Source organism: Dipteris shenzhenensis, chromosome 19 (genome assembly GCF_047967505.1).
Source record: "Dipteris shenzhenensis isolate YYH24624 ecotype China chromosome 19, Dip_SZ_1.0, whole genome shotgun sequence".
NCBI lineage: Eukaryota > Viridiplantae > Streptophyta > Polypodiopsida > Gleicheniales > Dipteridaceae > Dipteris > Dipteris shenzhenensis.
Window position 1 is genome coordinate 44631232 of NC_141614.1, and position 20739 is coordinate 44651970.

Below are 20739 nucleotides of genomic sequence, written 5' to 3' on the forward strand. Positions count from 1 at the left end.
CGAGCATCCACCCCAATGCAAAATGCAAAATGATAAGTGCTCAGTCCTACATAGTCTTGCAAATGATAACTGTTGAATGCTACATAGTCATGTCAGAATGATGATCGTATACACAACACTAACATCCTCATCATCAGAGCGTCAAGGGGGATGAGGTAGTGAGGGCATAAAGTCAGAGATAGAGTGCTGGGGTGGCTGCCTGCGGACGTGGCCCTGTGTCGTCTCTTGGTCTTAGTTCTACGTCTAACAAGGGTTACTATAACCCCTATTGGTGGAGCCCCAACTTTGAACAAGGAAGGAATATCCCCAAGTGTAATCTGTGCATCCACTCTCTGTTTGAGCTGTCGCGTCGTCGGCTCTGTGTCACGATCATAATGGGGCCTCGTGGTATGGGAGTCCGCATGGTCTGGCTGGAAGAAATCAGTGATCGAGCTCTGAGAAGAGTCTATCAAGGAGGTTTGCTCCTGTGCCTGTGATGGAAGTAGACGCTCCCGGTGTCTAACTGCCTTGTGAATAAAGACAGCTAGGCATCTCTGGTATGGAAAGGAGAGAAAGCGGGAAAATATCCCAGAACTGTCTCTGAAGAGGCAATAGAGAGAAAAGAAAGTTTATTAAAGTCTTCAGAAACCTGATACAAAGAAGCTAAAAGGGTGGAGGTACAAAACGAGCATCGACACCCATACTACATGCTACATGCTGCATAGCCATAAGGACACCAATATAGAGTCATAGCATAACATCAATATGACCCTCCCAATGACCTAGTACCTTTGATCACCTGCAGTTGCTAGGGCCATAGAGGAGGATGGTGCTAGCCACAATCGTCTATAGTGTCCTGAAGTGCACTCCCCGTACCCTCTAACACGCCATAAATATGTGATGACTCGAAATTGTATGTCAAGCTGTAGTGGGGATGATCCAAACTCGGCCTAGATGATCTGGTGGGAAACTAACGGCTTACCATGAATCATCCGACGCTCCACATGAGCCCACTCTGCATTTGAAAGATCTGGCCCCCAACAAGGGCTGCGATACATCACACCAATGAATCTAATAAAAGGATCTTGGTCTGCGGGTCCTGCAAGTGCGAGTGGAAGCACTGTGTCTCTAACCTGGCTAGCGATGCATATTGTCAACTCAGATGAGGCTGCATCACTGCTCTCATCTTTAAAATAGGGCTAGAAAAGAGAACCCGTAAGTATGTGTATGACGAGACAATCTCAACTGACGATCCATCAAAGGTGAACTGATCTCTATGCATGGCTGCTCGAGAAGTATTGAAGATCATAACCTTGGTTTTGCCAAGGTTGACCTTCAAACCATGTGACTCACAAAAGGACCACAATGCGTCTAAATGTCTTTGAAGGCCCTCTGCAGAGGAGGATAAAAGCACCACATCATTTGCGTATAGTAGGATTTGAATCAAAGTACTAGCAAGGGAACAACCAGCCCCTCCCAAAGTCTGCATAAAAATGTTGACCTCATCTATGTACCTAGATTCATTAATACTCCACCTAAGCTACAAGGAAAGTACTTTTTTTTTTTTTTCCAGAAATAGACTTCTATTAAGTAGGAGAAAAAACCCGCGAGAGTAAGCTCAAAGCGGAATACATCATGAAATCATGAGGATAAATAAAACCCCCTGAAAGTGAGGTGGAAAACAACCAAGGCTTAGGTTGAAAGTGCCACCTCAACCCTGAAGGAGTCTCAGAGAAGAAAGGAGAATCCTTCCATTCCTTGAAGAAAGAAGCTCTCCTAGCTGAGGCTGCACGGGAGTCTCCGTGCATACTCATCCATATGGCCATCAAAGTATGTACGGTGTCTGTTAGGATACTAGCCAAAGTGTGCGAGGGATGAACATGAGTACCCTCCATAGCCTCTGTGCATCTGGTTCTCCAGATATGCCAGGATGCTATGCTTGCTAAAATCTCTCAAGAAGTATCCACAGAGGCATGTACATCTGTAAAAGGAAGGTGTGGTACCACATCCAACGAACAGGACTCAATCTGATGACGTCGAACCAAAATGGTCCGAGAGGAGTCAAGTCTCTCATAGAATACCTGAGGCCTTGTAAGAGAAAGCCATGCCAGTGAGCCCCATGTCATAAAGAATGGGGAGTGAGCAAAGTGACTGAAAATTCTGGCTACCCCCATCCAAATCATCCTCGCCTGTCTGCAATCCCATAAACAATGCTGAATAATCTTTGAAGCAGAGAGGCAACGAGGGCAAGTAGGGTCAGCTCCAAACCTGGATCTCCAAAGGTTCACTACAATCCCACCATGGATAGAGAGCCAAAAGAAGAGAGTGATCTTTCTATTCCTATGGGATTTCCAAAGTCTCCTCCAGAAGCACCTCTACGGATCCGCAGTGATACAAAATGTCTCCCAATGAGGAACTCTGGAAGGTCTCCAACCTCTACTACTGAGCTGAAATCTCCTGGCATTACTGATCGTGTAACGAAAGAAGGGGATGCTCTTCTCTCGATGCCTTGCGTCAATCCACTCCCACTCTCCAGGGTCCCACTGCAAATACCTAATGGGAACTCCCCCGTAGAGCCAAAGCCTCCAAGACCCGATGGAGAGTAGCCGGGAGTCTGGGTCGAGGAACCACTCTGAATCTGATCCCTGCACCAAAAGACCTACAACCCTGATAGGCTGAAAAGCAGACTCAAGCAAGATGTCCTCTGTGGATCTGAGCAATCTGCCACCATCCTGCACACTAAAAACTAAAGCATCCTCCTGTACATCTCGAAAGGCCAAAACCTAAAGCGAAACCGCGCCTCTCGTAAAAGTACTTGCCCAAGTGGAGCAAGTGAGTGGCATATCATCCGTGTCTACCTAATCCTCCGGAAGGGCTGCCTCAATCTGCAAGATCCTCCGTGCACTCCCTTTGAGATGTCCTGTCAACTAAGACTTGGTCTCCTCTGGAAGCCTGCGGAAAGCTTTCCAAGACCCCAAAGATGATGCAGGTCCCCTCTCCCACCTGGACTACTGCATGTAGAGTGAGGCACCAAGTGGTTTGCCATGATCATCTAAAATATTGTCATTCCACATGATGGGTTGCCTATCAATCTCTTCACGAGAGGAAGGAGGAATCCTCCGAAGAGTGCTCCTGAAACTGGCCCATGCTTTCAGAATGGCAACCATGAGAGGGGACGAAGGTGATTTGAGGTGTGCTGTGGTGAAGATCCACCTAATACTGCTCATCCAGTCTCCTCCTGAAGAAGGTGTGCACCTCTGTATCTTGCTAATAAGAAAGGCCTTCCACGGTTCCTGCCCTAGCATAAGTCCGCGCACCACCATCTTGCATAGTAAAGCTCTACATTGTAAATCTGGATCAATAATACCCCCTTCCTATGTAGGGAGGATGAGGGTCTCCCAAGCCACCGTGGCTAAGGTATCTGCTGTCTCATCAAGCCCACTCCAAAGAAAATTTCTGATCGGTCTCCTGAGCTGAGTGATGCAGTCCCTAGAACAGCACCATCAAGAACAAACAAACCAGGCCGTGGCCAAGAGGACCTGGTTGACCACCACAACTCTAGAGGCAAGATCCAGCTTGGCTGAGCTCCAAAAAAGGAGCTTCCTCCTGATGCTCTCCAACACAGGAGCAAACTGATGCGTGGAAGAAATATCCAAGCTGACCTGGCAGCCCAAATGCTTGACAAGCACACCCCTTTGAACCCAAGTGAATCCTATGTCAAGCCCCCAAACTGGAGTGTCCTCATCACTGATCCAAAAGCCATTGGATTTATGCCAATTTATCTGCGCCCCCGCGGCCAAGCAAAATAAATCCAATGCTGTCCTGAAAGAAGTGAGCGTCTGTGGAGTGGCATCCAAGTAAACTACTATGTCATCTGCCAACTCACTGTCAAGTAACTCCTCTTCCCTTCTAATGGGAAGTCTCGGCCCAAAGATGTCATCTTGAGATCTAACATAGATACTCATAGCTTCGGCCACGAACAAAAAAAGGAAAGGAGCAAGGGGGCATCCTTGACGTACTGATCTAGAAATCTGAAATCTCTCACCCCTTACCCCACCAATAAGTATCTGGCTGTGGGCTGATCTGTACAAAGAGGAAACACCTCTGATCCAAGCATCAGTAAAGCCAAAACGTAGAAGGGTGCCCTCCAAAAAAAGAGGGGGTAAGGCCATCCGAACGTAGGCACTTGCCCTTGTGAAGGGCTGAAAGTGCAATCCTGAACTCTGTGTTGGTGAAAGGTGCATCAAGCAAAACATGCATATCCGGTTTCACCAACAAAGGGATGCTCTGCCAAATAACCTGTCTAGCATCCTCTCTATCCCATGTCTCAGGATCAGCAGTAAGAAGGGCGGCATAAAAATCTGAAGTTATGTGCAAGACATCATCAGGATGTGTCTGTAAAACCCCATGTGAGTCAATAAGTTGGGATACACTCTCTCTACTATGTCTAGGGCCAAGAGTAGAGAAAAAGTGTTTATTGACTCTGCCACCCATCTGAATCCAGAAGGACTCCCGTGCATGAAAGGCATACTCTGCTCTCTGATCAAGCAATACCTGCTGATGAGCCCTTGCTGCAGCAAGGCGCTCCTGAATCCAAGCATCTGAAGGCCGTTTCTGCTCTTCCCTCTGCAAAGCTGCCAATTGCTGGCGAACACCAATCTCACCTCTAAGAATATCTCGTCTCCTAGTACAAGCAACTGAGAGGTAGAAGTCTCTAATACCAGAAAGGGCAGCAGCTACCTGTGATGGCAATGTTTGCCCACCTTGGACATGAGAAACCCATATCTGCAGGGCTGCCTTTGTAAGGTCCTCCTCTATGTACAAGGCATTTGGAATCTTGATGCTGGTAGATCGGCCTCTCAAGTGAGGCTCTAAGATAGCCAGCACAATAGGAAAGTGGTCTGAAGTGGAAACCCCAGCAACAATGCATACCGATCCACCTCTGTCAAGTGTCCAATCATCTACATAGAATCTATCAATACATGCATGAATAGGCATCCGCTGCCTCCTGTTCGACCAAGAGAACAGGAGGGACTGTGGCTGAATAAGAAAGGCATTGTCTAACCAAGTATCTCTGCCACAGTAGTGAAAAAGGAAGGCATCCCAAGCTGCTCTCTCCAAAGAGTAAAGTCCTCCTTCTCTACCCCCTTTTTTGTCTGACAGTAACTCAACCATGTTGGAATGGGGGCCCAGGAGAGCAAATCCTTCCACATAAAGACATGTTCCCCTCTAATGTTGGAGGCATATAGGTTAAGGAAACCAACCTTACACCCTCCAATCAAGAGAATAATCCACTGAGCTCTAGAGGGAATAATGACTCCGTGTCCAACAACCAAGGGGAGAACCGACTGCAAAACCGAAATAGAAGTGTCCCCCCTGGTGCTCAAGACAGGTGACCAAAAAGTATGACCTGAAAGCAGTTTGCCACACTTAGAGCAATCACTGGCATCCAACTTGTGTTCCTGGATAAAAAGGATATCAATAGCACCTCCAGTGACACCTGGATGAAGCTGATTCCGGATCAGCTGCCTACGGCGACGGTGTGGAACTCCGCCTAGGCCCTGTATGTTCCAGCTGACTATCCTCATCGACAGGAGGATGTTGGATGGAAAGGCTTACCCGACCTAGTAGAGGAGACCAGCTTCCTCTGGGCCGAAACACTCTTGCTGAGGGCAGGAAACTCAACAGGTGAAGGGATTCCTACACCTGCTGAGCGGGAGGCCCTGTCAAAAGGAATCCCATTGACCGGAACCCCTAAGGTGGAGGACACATACTCCTCATCATCCATGAAAGTCGTTGACTCAACGAGTATCGAAAAAGAGTTCATGAGAAGCAAGTCTGGCTGAGGAGTGCAAAAAAGACCTGCACTCGTGGAGGAAGGAGGAGAAGGACCTGCTAGGCCTCTATCAGTAGATCTAGAGCTGGGAGCTGAGGAGGCCTGTGGCTAGGCTGAAGAAGGATTTGGAGTCCTCATCTGTGCATACACTCCCTCAGCTGTGGCATGAATAGTATGAGGGGGAGAAGTATCAGTAGTCCCCTCCTGATCAGAAACCAAAATGACTGGGGCTGGTGCATCTGAAGGCCCCTCCTGATGTGGAACTGTAGTATCTGGGGCTGCAGCAACATCCACCTCTGGAGTCTGGATGGCATCTGTCTGAACCGGATCAAAGGTCTCCTCCTGAGGTAAAGGAGCCACTCTGACCGCTCTCCAACGTGGTATTGGGAGTGTTGCAGGCTTTGGGTGCCCTGCTGCCCCTGGTGGTCCTGGGGTGCACGAAGCAGGGCGCCCTGTTGCTCCTAGTAGTCTTGGAGTGCGTGGTACAGGCCGCAGGGGAGGTGCAGACGGGGTAGTACGTGAAGGAGCCGCACCATAAGACCTCTTGGGTCTTTTTCTCTTCCTTGGGCAATCTCTAGCAAAGTGCCCAAGGGTCCTGCAAATCCTGCACTGATCCTGTCTACTTGCAATCTCGATTCTCTGTCGAAAGAGAGAGCCATCTAGACGCTGAATCATGATGTGGTCATCTGAGATGTTAGGGTCAGAGACAATGACCCTAACTCGAGGCACCCCGTCTGCTCTGACTGCCTCTGCCGAGGAAGAAGGCATGCCAGGAAGGAGAGGAATCTCAGTGACCACTTCAAAAGTGGCTCCGATAGTAGCAAGAAGTCGAAGGTAAACCTGAGGAAGACCAGGAAACCTAATGAACAGTGATGTGACCTGACTGTCCTCCTCGACCAGATCGAAGCCCAAGGTGTAGGGCAAAAGAAAAATCCTCCTCGAACCCAAAGCCAAGGGATTAGCTTTGAGAACAAGGGCTGTGGACTCGTGGGAGTCGAAAATCACTTGGAAGAATCCACGTCCTAGAAGTCAAATATCCCTGAGGTGTGGGGCGAGATCTCCTGGTAACGCCGCCAGCATCTAGTCTCTAGCCTGTGATCTGGAAGGATGTGACCCAAAGATGCAGGCAAAAAGTGACGTGGAGCCCTCTAATTCCACATCTTTCTTGAGCTGCTGCAACTCGTCTTTTGAAAAAATGATGGTTCTCGTGGCCGGTGGAAGTGGACGGAGATTCGTTGAATGGGGATCCATTCGCCAATCGAAGTGAAAAGGCCGATTCCAACACTGTTAAAGCTCCATCCGTGAAACTATTGCCCAGGACGCCTTGAAACGGGCGTAGGAAGGAGGAGAAAAGGAGAGGGTAGGAGAGAGGGGAAGGGACGGATAGGAGAAGCGGAGGGGAGCTGAGATAGGATAGAAGGGAGAGGGCTGAGGAAAGTACTTTTTGAAGACACATTTATGTGGAGTGTTAGTGCATAAATATAAGTTTTTTGCAGACATATGGATTGATTCCTTGCACCTACATGATAGAAATCAAGTTTGACATTTGTTATGAAGGCAATTCAGAGTGTACATGTAGAAAAAGGTCGCCTACCAGCAAATTTGAGAATACAGGTAGACAATTGTAGACAAGAGAATAAGAATGTACTCTTTTTGGCATTTTGCTCAATACTAATCACTCATCGAATCTTCAATGAGATTGAAGTTGGGTTTTTGTTCGTTGTATTGTCCATCCAGCCCATGTCTGGACTTTGCCTAAGACTCTTCTCATAAAGTGACATCCCAAATGATGTCCTGGTTATATCCCAACTCTTGGAATCATCTAATGAGAGAGGGAGAGAGAGATGATGCAATATGATATGATTGTATTAAAGTCCTCTTCAGAATCTACAACATCTGGCGACTGGAGATATGATAGTCTCACTCAATGCACCATTCACCAACATAGAGTTAAGGATTGCTCTCTGCCCTTCACAAGGGCAAGTTCCTTGGTTTAGATGGGCTTACACCCTCTTTCTTTATTTCATTTTGGGATCAGATTGGGAATCACATTACCTCAGCCCTGTAGGGCGTTTGGGACTCAGGTGAGATGCCAAACTCACTTACTGAGAGCCTCCTTCATCTTATCCCAAAAGGGAGTTGGAGAAATTTAGTGTCTCAGTGGAGATCGATCACTCTGTTGGGTACTTTGTACAAAATCTTAGCAAAAGCAATCAGCCTACATCTGCAGCTCTTTCTTCTAGATCTTATACATGATACGCAGACGGGATTTGTGCATGGCAGGAGCATCTTCGATAACATCTTCTCATTTTAGTAGGCTTCTGACTGGTGGGCCATGCATAATGGCCATAGGCTTGCCATTCTACTCTTGGACTTTGAGAAAGCTTATAACAGAGTAGACTGGGGCTTTCTAGAGGGTACCCTCGCTTGCTTTGGATTCATAGATGCATGGATGAGAGGTCTGTCAGCTCTCTACAGATACGCCCATAGCCAGGTTCTCATTGATGGAGTCAGGGGAGATAGATTACCAGATGGGTTCGTCAGGGATGCCCCTTAGCCCCCTCTCTCTTTTATTTGTGGCCCAAGCTATGAGCTATTACCTTAGAGCTCAAGCTGATATTATAGGGCTGAGTCTTCCGTTGAGGCAGGAGGATGAGCTATTGGATAGTGAGTTGGTAGATGATACGGCTGTTTTTTTGGATGCCACACCACAGACACTCACCTCATTCAGGACAGCCTTGGATTTGTTTTGCATTGCAGCAGGGGCTCATGTTAATTGGAACAAATCCAATGACTGTTGGATTAGTGATGAGGACACTCCAGATTGGGGGATTGACATAGGATTCACTTGCATTCAGAGGGGTGTTTCCATCAGGTACCTAGGATGCCAAGTTGGGGTGGGCATCTCTCCAGCACACCAGTTTGCTCCCGTGTTGGAGAGCCTCACGAGGAAACTCATTTTTTGGAGTTCTGCCAGACTTGACCTTGCATCCAGAGTAGTGATTGTGAACTAGGTATTATTGGCTACTGCCTGATTCGTTTGCTCATGTTGGTGCAGATCTAGAGGTTGTATATCTCAGCTCATGAGACCTATCAGGAACTTCCTTTGGAGTGGGTTAGATGGCACCTCAGATGTTGTAGGCAGGGTGGCTTGGGAGACCCTCATTCTCCCCACAAGGGCTCAATATTATTGATCCTAACTTCCAGCGTATGGCCTTGCTCTGCAAGTTTGTAGGGAGAGGATAGATGGTTGGACAGGAGCCTTGGAAAGTTATTTTCTTACACAACATTCAGTCTTGTGTACATCGTCTCACAGGGCAGATTGGATGGACAGCTCGAGATGGATTTTTACTTCAATCCATCTTAGATCTCCCTCTTTCCCTCTCATGGCTTCCATTCTGAAAGCTTGGGGCAGCTTTAGAGACACTCTTTGGAGAGTTAAACCCTCCTCTCGCGAAGAAATAGACAGGCAGCAAGTCATGTGCAATGAATCTATATTGGATGAGCATGGCAAATTACTAGGAGTGTCACATTATATGCAGTGGTCTAAATGGGAGATGGTACTTGCTTCCATTGTAGGTGCCTGGATGGCTTATAGAAAGCTTCCAGAGGATCAGAGACTCTTATTAGTTGGCCACCTCAGAGGGAGTGCAGTCAGGATGCAACAGATAGAGGTAGCCATACCAGTAGAGTGGATAGATACAGATGACATGCCGATCACAGAGTCCACTTGGTTGGGAGCTTTAACGGGGACGGGTGTTCCTTTACAAGTTATTGCCTTGCGGGATGCACACGAGGAGGCAGACTTCTCAGATCTTCAGATGATATTCTTTTGGAGGTTGCCTTCCAGTTTGTTAGGATTGCAGGTTACATGGAGTGGGGCATGGACTCACAATGGTATCTTGATCTTGACCCTGTCCTCGTGGCACTTGGGTCTTGTAGACCTTGGTTGTATTGTGGTTCTCCCATTTGGTTCTTGTAGTGTGACCTAGGGGAGTGGGAATGGATTGATGAAGGGCACCGAGAGAAGAGCATCCCCTTCTTTCGTTACACAGTCAGAAATGCCAGAAGATTTTAGCTTAGCAATAGAGGTTGGAGGCCCTTCAGAGCTCCTCATTGGGATAGTTTTCAGATTTTTGCAGAGGTGCATAAAACCTTTGGAGGAGGCTCTGGAAATCCCTGAGAAATAAAGATCACTCTCTTCTTTTGGCTTTCTATTCATGGAGGGATTGCAGTGAACTTGTGGAGATCCAGGTTCGGGGCTGAACCTACTTGTCGTAGATGACAGGCAGCAGTTGAGTCAGTTCAGCATTGCCTTTGGGAGTACAGACAGGCGAGGACGATCTAGAAGGGTGTTGCCAAGATTCTTTGCATATTTCATAGAGCACCCTTCTTCATGACTTGGGGATGAGTGGCATGGTTATCTCTTGCTGGCCCTCAGGTGTTTTAAGGGGGACATGACTCAAACTCATCCTTCATTATACGATGATACTCTGTGGATTCATGCTCTCTCCACGATGTTCCCTCAGAGCTGCTCATGCCTCGGTAGACACATCTTGGGAGATTCTGGCTAGCATTGCAGCTTGGCATATTTGGAGGGCTAGATGTACGGAGGCGATGGAGGGTTCACAGGTTCACCCTTCCCAGGCTATGGCCTGTATATGGACTGATACTATACACACACTGATGGCCATTTGGGCAAGCATGCAGGGATCCTCCAGAGCAGCTACAGCCAGGAGAAAGACTTTTTTTAGAATTTGGAGAGGATATCTGTTCTTCTCTGAGTCTTCTTCAGGGTTGAGGTGGCATTTTCAGCCTCCACCTTGCTTGCTCTTGCGGCTTTCATTCATACTTAATGAAGTAATGTTTTTGAAAAAAGAAAGAATCTAAAGGATATATGGGACTGGTGACAACTATTGAACGAAATATTGGTCAAATACATCCAATGATAGACAACTCTCACAAAACTTTCCTATGTTGAGAGCATTTGTTGAAAGAAAGAAAGAAAGAAATTTTATTAGAGTCTTCGGATGACCGATGGGTGTATGAGACTGAAAGAAAACCTGATACAAATCCTAGTAAGGGTGGAGCTACTAAAACGAGCATCATCACCTGTGCTGAATCCTAAGTCTAATCATACATAATCAAATACATCTGGGTATGACAGTGAAAAGAAAAAGGACTGGAGCGGAACATAATCCTCCGTATGTCATGTCGCCCTAGCTGGTGCATAGCCGGTGATGGGGCGTTGGCATCCGTCAAGGGGTCCCGTGTGTCTCGGTCTCCTGGAGGAGGCTCGACGCAAGATCAGAGCCACCATGACTCCCGTGGGACGTATCCCGGGTCTAAACAATGCCGGGAGGTCCCCCAGAGTGATCTATGTGTCCCCTTGATGTCTCGTGTGTCGTGCTGCGGTCGTCGGTCGGGGTCTCTGTCAAGTCTGCGGCTAGAGATTGGACGATCAATGTCACTCGATGGGAAGAACTTTGTGATCCTGCTCTGAGAGCTATTTTGTGAGCTAATCCGAGAAATTCGCTATGGTGTTCCAATATTTCTTTTATGTAGCTTGGTGGCCACTATTAAGTAATAGTCGTTTTTAACATCCAGTGATTTTACAAAGCTTGCTGTGTTTTGAGTACCTGCTTAGCGAACTTGTGCACTAGCTCGAGGACTTTGCTGCGGTGTTCCAAAACTTCCTTAGGTAGCTCCCAACTCTTTAGCTGGTTGTTCCAACAATGTTTTCAGAAGTTCTGGCTGTCCCTATATTTTTCTCTGATGTGTTCATAGGCTTGACATTTTAAGAGCACGTGCTGCTCATTTTCTACCTCCCTGTTCTCTTGGGATCTTGGGTCTTGCCCATCTGCCCCTCTCCACCTCAATGTCATGTGAGCTGGTTCTTATTTTGCAGATTAAATGCCTTTTTGAACATCGATATGTCCTCCCTGAGGTATTTTTGCATTTCATAACTGTCCATTGGATTAATTTGTTTGTAAAACTGCATTTTTGCCCCCGGATCTTGCCATAGTTTCTGCAGCATTTTCTATGTTACTAAATTTCTGATCTCACATGTATCTTCTGGTATGTCAGCAGCCGTTATGCCCCATGACTCCATCCATTTTCTTCCTTAACTATCCCATCCAGTGGTTTTTGTAGCCTCCATTACTTTATGTGGTATCTTGCTTGCATCCATCTTCTCGAGCTTGTCGAGGTAGACCATGTATTCTCATGGTGCTTCCCCTTCAAGCAGTATCCTACCAGCCTCAGTCAATAGGATGGAGTAGGGAGTCTGTACTTTGACCCCTAGAGAGTATGTAGTGTCTCTATTCTTCTCCAATACGTTTCTGAGAGCCCAGGTATCTAGGCTGGACATCCATAGAGGATCACTGTTTTGCACAAGCATGGCTTTATCATTTCCTAGTTCCATATGTGTGCCTTCTTGTACTTATTTTGGAGGCTTTATAGAGCTTTCAAACCACCCAAATTCTTCTTTCACTCATGCATTCCACTTGTAATTATCTTCAAACCTCAGACCTAGGTATCTGTATGTGGCGATTGTGTCCAGAGTCTCTCCTTCGAATGTGAAGTCCATTGCCTTATTTCGAGTCTTGGTTATCATTACTTTTATCTTGGTTACGTTGACCTCCATGCCTGTGTGTTTCCAGAATTTGCCCAAGTGCATCCAAATGTGCTTGCACATGTCATCCGTGTAGCAGCAATAGAAGGGCATATCCCGCAAATTGAACTCATCCTCTGCTGTGTATTCTCAACTGGTTTTTCAATTCATCAACGAAAAGAGTTAGCGAGAGGTGATAGCTTTGCTTGACCCCTATAACACTTCTTATGATGACCTTCCTCCTTGATAATGATCCCTCTACTGGTGGTTGCGCTAACTTGGCCAACACTCCTCTCATATAATTAGTATGTGACTTCTCTAAGCTCTTGAGGAACGTGGTTCTTTTCTAGTCGTCTCCATAACTTTTTACGCTGAAGTCTACCCCCCCCCCACCCTCCCCCTCCTTTCGTGGATTACCCTCTTCCGTAGTGGAGACAATCAGGTCTGATGGGGTTCCCAGAGTTAGGTTCATCGTGTCCAATGACCACATTATGGCCAGCGTTCGGATGGCTCCCTTTTTTGACAGGCAGTATCAGTGTCAGATTTATAAGACCTTTGAATATCTTGCTAGAGATTGCCCAAAGAAAAAGGAAAGGCCCTAGAAGTCTTTTGGTGCGGCACCTCCTTTTCAAAGCTCCTCTCTTTTTCCATCAATCCCCTTCTCTACCTTCTTTCCCATCCACCCTCTCTCCCAGTTTGACTCTCTTTCACTACTACATGTCTATCTTGGCTAAGATGGAGGAGAGCAAGGTAAAAATTCCCGTTTTGCCCACCTTCCCTATAGACTGTCAATTGGATGGCCTCAATTACGGTGTTTGGTGGGTCATGATGGAGTCTGTGTTGCAGTCGTATGATTTGTCACACTTCATATTGGTGGAAGTTGACATGCCTGATCCCCTTGCGTCAAACCTAGGGATCTTGCAACAGGAGTCTGAGACCATGTCTCAGCTGTGGGACCGTGTCAATGCGAGGGTAAGGTCGTTTATATTCCTAAATTGTACTCCTCAAGTGATTAATCACCTGAAGCACATGATGGTGGCCAAAAGCATCTTGGAGCATTTGGTGTCCTTGTATAATAGAACCTCTCCCATGAAGGGGGTCTCTTTGGAAGTCATCGATGCAGGAGCACATCAACAAGCTACAAGAACTTTAGGAAGAGATTCTCCAGGTGGGGAAGACGATATCATCTGAGGACATGGCCATAACATTGCTGTCCCACTTGTCTTCTCCTTCGCATTTAATTCGTCCTTGATTACTAGTGGAAGGATGAATATGTTGACCTGGAAGGAGTTGGTATTGATGGTGCTCGACCAGGAGGAGAGTTTTGTGAATCCTTCGTATGGCATTAACTTAGAGGCTCTAGTAGCTGAGTAGAAGGGAAGAAAGAAGATGATAGATAAGGAAAGGGAAGCATTAAAAACTTCACGTACATGTAGAAAGGTCACCTTGGCCTACAGTGTCCTCAGAGGATCAGTGCAGAAGAAGGTTATATGGCCATCATGTCTATTGTTCGAGCCTTCTAGTAGCACGAGGCATGGTGTGCTGCACCATACTTTCTAGTTCCAGATGGAGGATTGCTTGCTTGTTTGTGGCAGTGGGACCCGTTAGACAGGTGCAGTGATGAAGGAGTCTTTGATCGAGGCAGGCTTTTAGAAAAGACCTTAAGCGACAAGGAGTTGTTCCCACTAACTTAGGTGGTAGTATGTTACCAATTTGTATTTGTTTGGACGTGAGGACCTGGCAGATCCAGAGGGGGTTTCATTGTGTTCTGATGCAGCTTATTTCTGATGAGTTGTTGGATAGATCAGATGATTGCCAGTGTGGGAATCCAGACACGGCAGATTAATCCTTGAGAGCAGCTGAATGCCCATTGTTTCTAGAGCACAAAGGTTCATCAATCTGGGGTCAGTGTACCTGTTTGGACCTGAGAGAGAGCTTCAAAGGGGGCTGTCTAGCTCCATGATACAGTGCCCATGCAGGAAAGAAGACTTTCTCCGTATCAGTCGGATTGTTGTACCAGTTGGATTATTATACTAGTACCAGAGCATTGGAGTATGCCTAGCAGCTATGGCCTGGGAGCAACAGTTCTAGGTTTCCAGTGATTGTGCTGAGACAGTTTATGCCAAGAGGGGGCTGCTTTGACAGTACCTATGGCGGTCTTCAACAACAAAACTTCACACAACGGATTCCTCTAGTTTTTCTAGCGGCACACCCAGCTCCCTGGAGATCATGTTACATCTAGGAGCTGAGAGGGGGTGTTGGAGGTCAGCATCTCTTGATGTACCATGGTTACGTTAGGTCATGAGTGAGGTCCTTGTTGTGGGTGTGCCTGTCCTTGTGAGGGAAGTGTAGAGTAGGGCTCAGGGCACATCTGCCTATGTGGTGGCCCCACTTAGGGGTTGTCAGTTCGGCTGCATGCAGATATGCCAGGAGGGGATTGTGCGGCTATTTGGGGCCCTTGCAAGGGCAGATCTGCCTGTGTGGTGGCCCCACTTAGGGGTTGTCAGTTTGGCTGCATGCAGATATGACATGAGGGGATTGTGCGGCTATTTGGGGCCCTTGCAAGCCTACATGCTGCTGCATGGCAGCGCTTGTGGAGGCACATTGTGCTGGCCAGTGTGGGGGGCCTGCGTGGCCACCCTTTGGTGCTAACAGCCCCACCCCTATAAGGTTATGTATGAGCAGTGATCGGTCACCTAGGCTGCTGGCCGGCCTGATTGAGGTAGGGGGTCAGCCCCTATATGGCTGTGTAGCAGCCCATATTATAAGGCAGGAGGGGTCGGCCCCATGGCATGACAGTCGGCTGTTGAAGGCAAGGGATCAGCCCTTATAGAGCTTTGTGGAAGCCCCCCATATGCAGTAGGGGGTTGGCCCCATGGAGCAGGTGGTTGTTGGCCCACCTTGGGCCTGCTGGTCGTCGGAGCATCACTTGTCTCTTTCAGTGGAGGTTTTCCCCAGCAGTTCAGGGGGTTTTGCCTAAGATCCCTTGCAGTCTCTCCTTCTCTGCTTTCAGTTCAGTGTGTGTTGTTTGGTTTGCCCTCTCCATTTCTGTTCAGTTCCGCTGCACTTCTCACAGCTTTGTACATCTTCCTATGCTTAAAAGTTTGCATTTCTTTAGATAAAAATGTTTATGCCTCTTCTACACATCTACATATTATTGCAGGTAAGTCCCTTGTATACATTCACGAAAATCAATTTACACTGAGTAAGATTTTTGAAAATCCCCTCTATGTGTATGGCTTGTAAGCCCCCCAATGTCAAACCCTTCCATTACTAACCTTACTAACCCATTGTGTTACATGTTTAAATGTGATCCTTGCTTGATCTGTTGATTTGCAGCAAAGATCACCATAAAGGACTGTGCATGGACTTGAATATGGTAAGCAAGCATTGATAAATGTTCTGGAGTAGCAGTTAACTTCGCAACAACAGTATGATGTGTAATTGTAGGTCTCCTGCAAATGAAGTATCTTGATGTCTAACCAAGTGGTACGACTGCAACCTGGCCCTTGGACAATAGCTGCATAGATAGGAGACGGTCTGACCAAAAGAATAAAAAAAGAGGAATTTAAAAATGCTTAAGAAAAATTTATGATAGAGCTGTGTATCCCTTCCCCTAGCATCTTTGGCTTAATTGATATACCATAGTTTTTGTATTGGACAGGTTTAAGAAGAGTTTGCTGCTGTCAGAGAAGAGTTGCAGCACGCAGAGAAAGAAAGAAATTAGAAAAGTTTATTAATGTCTACGAAAGACCAAAGGGTCTATGAGACTGAAAAAAATCAGATACAATGAAAGCTAAGGAGTGGGCCACTCAAAATGGGCATCCATACCCCAAGGCTAGTGTCTGAAACAAGAAAATAGATACAGCATGCGGAAAGAGAAAGAAATAAAGAAAGATGTATTAACGTCCGCAGGAGGCCTCGCGGTCCTATGGGACAAAGTGCTCAAAAAAGTACTCATACAAGCCTCAATGGGCTGGAGCAACAGGGCTGGAGAAACAGGTGCACTCGTGCCCTTGCTGAGTACTAATCTAATCTATGCTAGCAAAATCATAATCAGTCAAGCACAAGCTGAATCAGCTCAATCTCGGAGCTGGGAGAAACCGAAGCCCGGCACAGTGATAACTCTCTGGTGAGCTGTGAAAATATCTCGTATCTGCGTCTGTCGAGCTGTCTCATGCTGTGGTGGGGGACGCTGTCTCCTCAAATTCTGAACTCTTTGGGCTATGTCCAGAGTAACCCCTCGTCTTTGTCGGTCCCCCCTGAGGAAAGCTGTGATAGGTTGGACCTCAATAGAATGTGCTCTGGGCACTCTCTGTCTTGTGCGTGATCTCTGTGTCCCTCTCTCAGTGGCTAAGCTGCCCTCATATCAGCTAGCTCCTCCTCTACTCCACGGTGTCCTAGAGCCGACTCATATGTATAGAAGTTTGCATAGTGCTTATGCCTCCCAACCCATTCGGGTGAGGGACATTTAGGACAGGAGGCTCGATTGCCCCATAGGGCCATTTCTCCCGGGAGCGGGAAGGAGTGTAAGGGCTTTCGGGACGTGACACGTCGATGTGCCCGATCAACCTCGATGTCCTATGATCTAGCCATCTCTTGCTGTTCTCTGATCCGTCGCAATAGTGTCTCCATGTGCCGGCGCATCTACATCAGATAGAGCCCAATTAAAACTTGATCATGGAAATGGATCAGTCGTGATAGTGGACCGAAGCCACTCCCCTCTAGGTAGAGACAGTTGTAGCATCCCCGTATCTCATAATAGGTTGGGCAAATACAGCAAATTCTCCTCTGTCTCAACCGCCCCCAGCGTATATAGTATGCAAATCCTCTACTCTCTGGGTATACCTGCAGCTCTCCCCACCTCAATCCTCAACTGATGGGACGAAACCTGCATCTGTCCAATGACAATCCTCAGTGCATTTGAGACTCCTTTGTACTCTAGGTACTAGGGTCTGATGATGAATCCCTCCTCCGATACTCTCAAGAAGTGGTCGGGGTAGATGGTAGGGAGCTCCCGGTCGCCTCCCCAAGTTCGAGATGTGTGGAGCTGGAGGATATCTAACCGTATGATATGGTCGCGTCCATGTTGTACTGAAAGGGAGGAAGTCTGTCCATTTGGATATGCCTAGCAAGCCAAGTGGATATATGTGCATACCATGTGTTTGTCCCATCCTCTGCTAGTCGTCTGGATGACTCCAGGGCCAACGTCGAAAGTCTCTCCAGTGAGGTAAGTCCCAAACTCTGTGGATGAATGTCACTGTCTAAAAGATGACATCAACCTGGAGAGGTGACGCATGGACTGGTTAAGTCCCCCTCATTGGTATTTCCTTCATAGGGAGAGGGTGTTAGAATACGGGATTTTGTTGGCTAGAGTTGAGGTTGTAGGAGAAGAGGTAGGGGAAGGGGATTTTGAGGAGCCTGTTTGCTCCATATTTGCCATATCTCGGTGCACCCCTTAGCTGAAACTAACCCCTGGAGTTGGTCTGAGGTTCAGCCGTGGGGGAACCAAAGAAGGGGAGTGTGAGGGATTAACGGGAAGGAGCTGAGAAGGAAAAAAGGAGTGGATGTAGGCCATCTTCTGATGGTTCTAGTGATGCCCTATAGGCCATGGTATGTGCCTTGTAGGCATAAGTGTAGGCACTTGTAGTATTAGTGCCTTTTAGGCCACATAGGACACTTAGTCCTATGTGACACCTAGGACACTTAGTCCTAGGTCTAGGTACAAGTACCTTGTACTTAGATCTTTCATTATCTAAGTTTGACGTGACGGCTGAACTATAGTACGACTCTTTGCTACTTGCACTCTCTCTCTCTTTTGCAATCGTCCCTTCAGTGGTATCAGAGTAGGTATTGCTTCTGTCTTCCAGCTCTCCTCAGCCCCCCGAGTCCTCCATTGCTCATTGGGAGTCTGTTGCTCTGCTGGTCGTCACATCTCCAGCCTGTTCGAGGATCTTCAACTGCTGTCTAAGGCTTCCATAGCCACTTTTGTCGCCATAACTTACCTTATTGCTGCTTTCCAGTAGAGGCGACTACTTCTAGGCCCTGCTGCAGCTTTTTCTAGGTCTCCTACAGCACCCGTGGCCATCAGTCACCATATTTTGTGCTGCACATCCAGGCGCCTAGCTTCCGCAACCTCATACAGATCTCAGATCTACCTGCGCTCCATCCGTACAATCGGTACGACTGTACGGACTTCCGTACGGATCACATACAGATCCCGAGTCCCGCCGCCATACTAGTTGCATACCTGTGTTGCCGTACATTGTACACCGCCGTACTTGCATCGTACACCGTACAACCACCGTACTTGCGTACAGTACATTGGACAGCCACGTATTGTTCTGCATAGCGTACACAGTACCTCTTCCGTACGATCGCACATCTGTACATCGTACATTATACGGTGTACTTGATCTGGTACTTGAGCTGTCCGTATAGCTAGTACTTCTCTCGAAGACTCCGTACAAGTGTACTTGCACCGTACCTGCTCCGTACAGGTTCATCTGCTTCGTACGTTCTTCCGTACGGTTTCACCTGCAGATCAGCCGTCAACAACTTGTGCAATTTGGGGCTTTTGCAGGACATTGGCAAATTTGGGGCTTTCAGTTCTTTTCACCTCCTTTGGTTGCAATTTCTTGCAAGAATATTGGAGTTTTGGGATTTGGTCTGCAATTTCTTGTTTAGATTGTAGTACATTGGGTCAGATTGCAGGATATTAAGTTACATTTGTAGGACATTGAGTCAGATTTGCATACATTGGGTCACATTTGCAAAAATTTCAGCAAAATTTGGGGCTTTTCTGCATTTGCCCTCTTTTTGGCCTATTTGCCCTCCACAAATTTGGGGCTTTTGCCAGATTTGCTATTTTTTGCAGTGAACATTGCCTGTCATTTGGGTCAGATCTGCATTTACCCTTTGATTTGGGTCAGAAATTTGCAGATATTTGCTGTCATTTTTGGACAGCCAGCTTTTTGCAGTGTAGCCTTGAGGCTTTTGGGTTTTCAGGTCTTTTTCAGGGTATCACATTTGCTATGGCTGGGAACAATCAAGATTTATTTGGAGTTCTTCGTGAAGATGATAAGTTGGATGGCACCAACTATCCGATGTGGTCTTATCTCATGAAACATATTCTTGTTGCAAAGCATTTGTGGAATATTGACGCGCTGCCTATTTCATGCATTTAGGCCTCAAAAGTAGGACCCCATTGTGTTTCCAATGGGGTCCTACTTTTGAGGCCTAAATGCATGAAATAGGCAGCGCGTTGACGCGCTCCCTATTTTAGGCATTCAGGCCCTAAAAGTAGCACCCCGTATCTTTGGACTTGCATATCCGAATGGGGTCATGTCATATATCAAATCGAATGGCAAGATCCAATTTAGATGGTTTTCATGTCCATTTTCTCCATCAACTAAAACTATATTCATCAAATAATGTTGTTTATCAATTTTTGGCATAACCCTCCCAAAATCAAGACCCCCATTGCAAAGAAAGGTAAGGAACACAAGTACTTGTTCTTATGCTCATGAGACAACAAAATGCATGAATTAGGTAACCAACGGGGTCCTAATTTTGCTGTATGTATGTAAGTATGTATATATGTATGTATATACATACATATATATCTATATGTGTATATATGTCTGTGTGTGTGTGTGTGTGTGTGTGTATGTATGTATGTATGTATGTATATATATATATATATATATATATATATGTATGTATATGTATATGTTGATGCATACATGTATATATTGATGCATACAATTTTGATATATGGAGAAAATGGACATGAAAACCATCTAAATTGGTTCTTGTCGTTCGATTTGATATATGACATGATCCCATTTGGATATGCAAGTCCAAAGATACGGGGTCCTCCTTTTAGGGCCTCGATGCCTAAAATAGGCAGCGCGTTAACGCGCTGCCTATTTTAGGCATCCAGGCCCTAAAAGTAGGACCCCGTATCTTTGGACTTGCATATCCAAATGGGGTCATGTCATATATCAAATCAAATGGCAAGATCCAATTTAGATGGTTTTCATGTCCATTTTCTCCATCAACTAAAACTATATTCATCAAATAATGTTGTTGATCAATTTTTGGCATACCTCCCCAAAATCAAGACCCCCATTGCAAAGAAAGGTAAAGAACACAAGTGCTTGTTGTTATGCTCAAGAGACAATAAAATGCATGACATGGGAAACCAATGGGGTCTTACTTATGTTTGTATGTATGTATATATATGCATGTACATACATACATACATATATATATATATATATGTATGTATGTATATATATGTTGATGC

General features: G+C 46.5%; 1 protein-coding gene across 1 annotated transcript in view; it reads left to right on the plus strand.

Moving 5' to 3' along the window:
• The window catches only part of LOC147890521 (uncharacterized), a 96470-nt gene that overhangs the window by 41031 nt on the left and 34700 nt on the right, over positions 1 to 20739 (plus strand). The window lies entirely within an intron of this gene.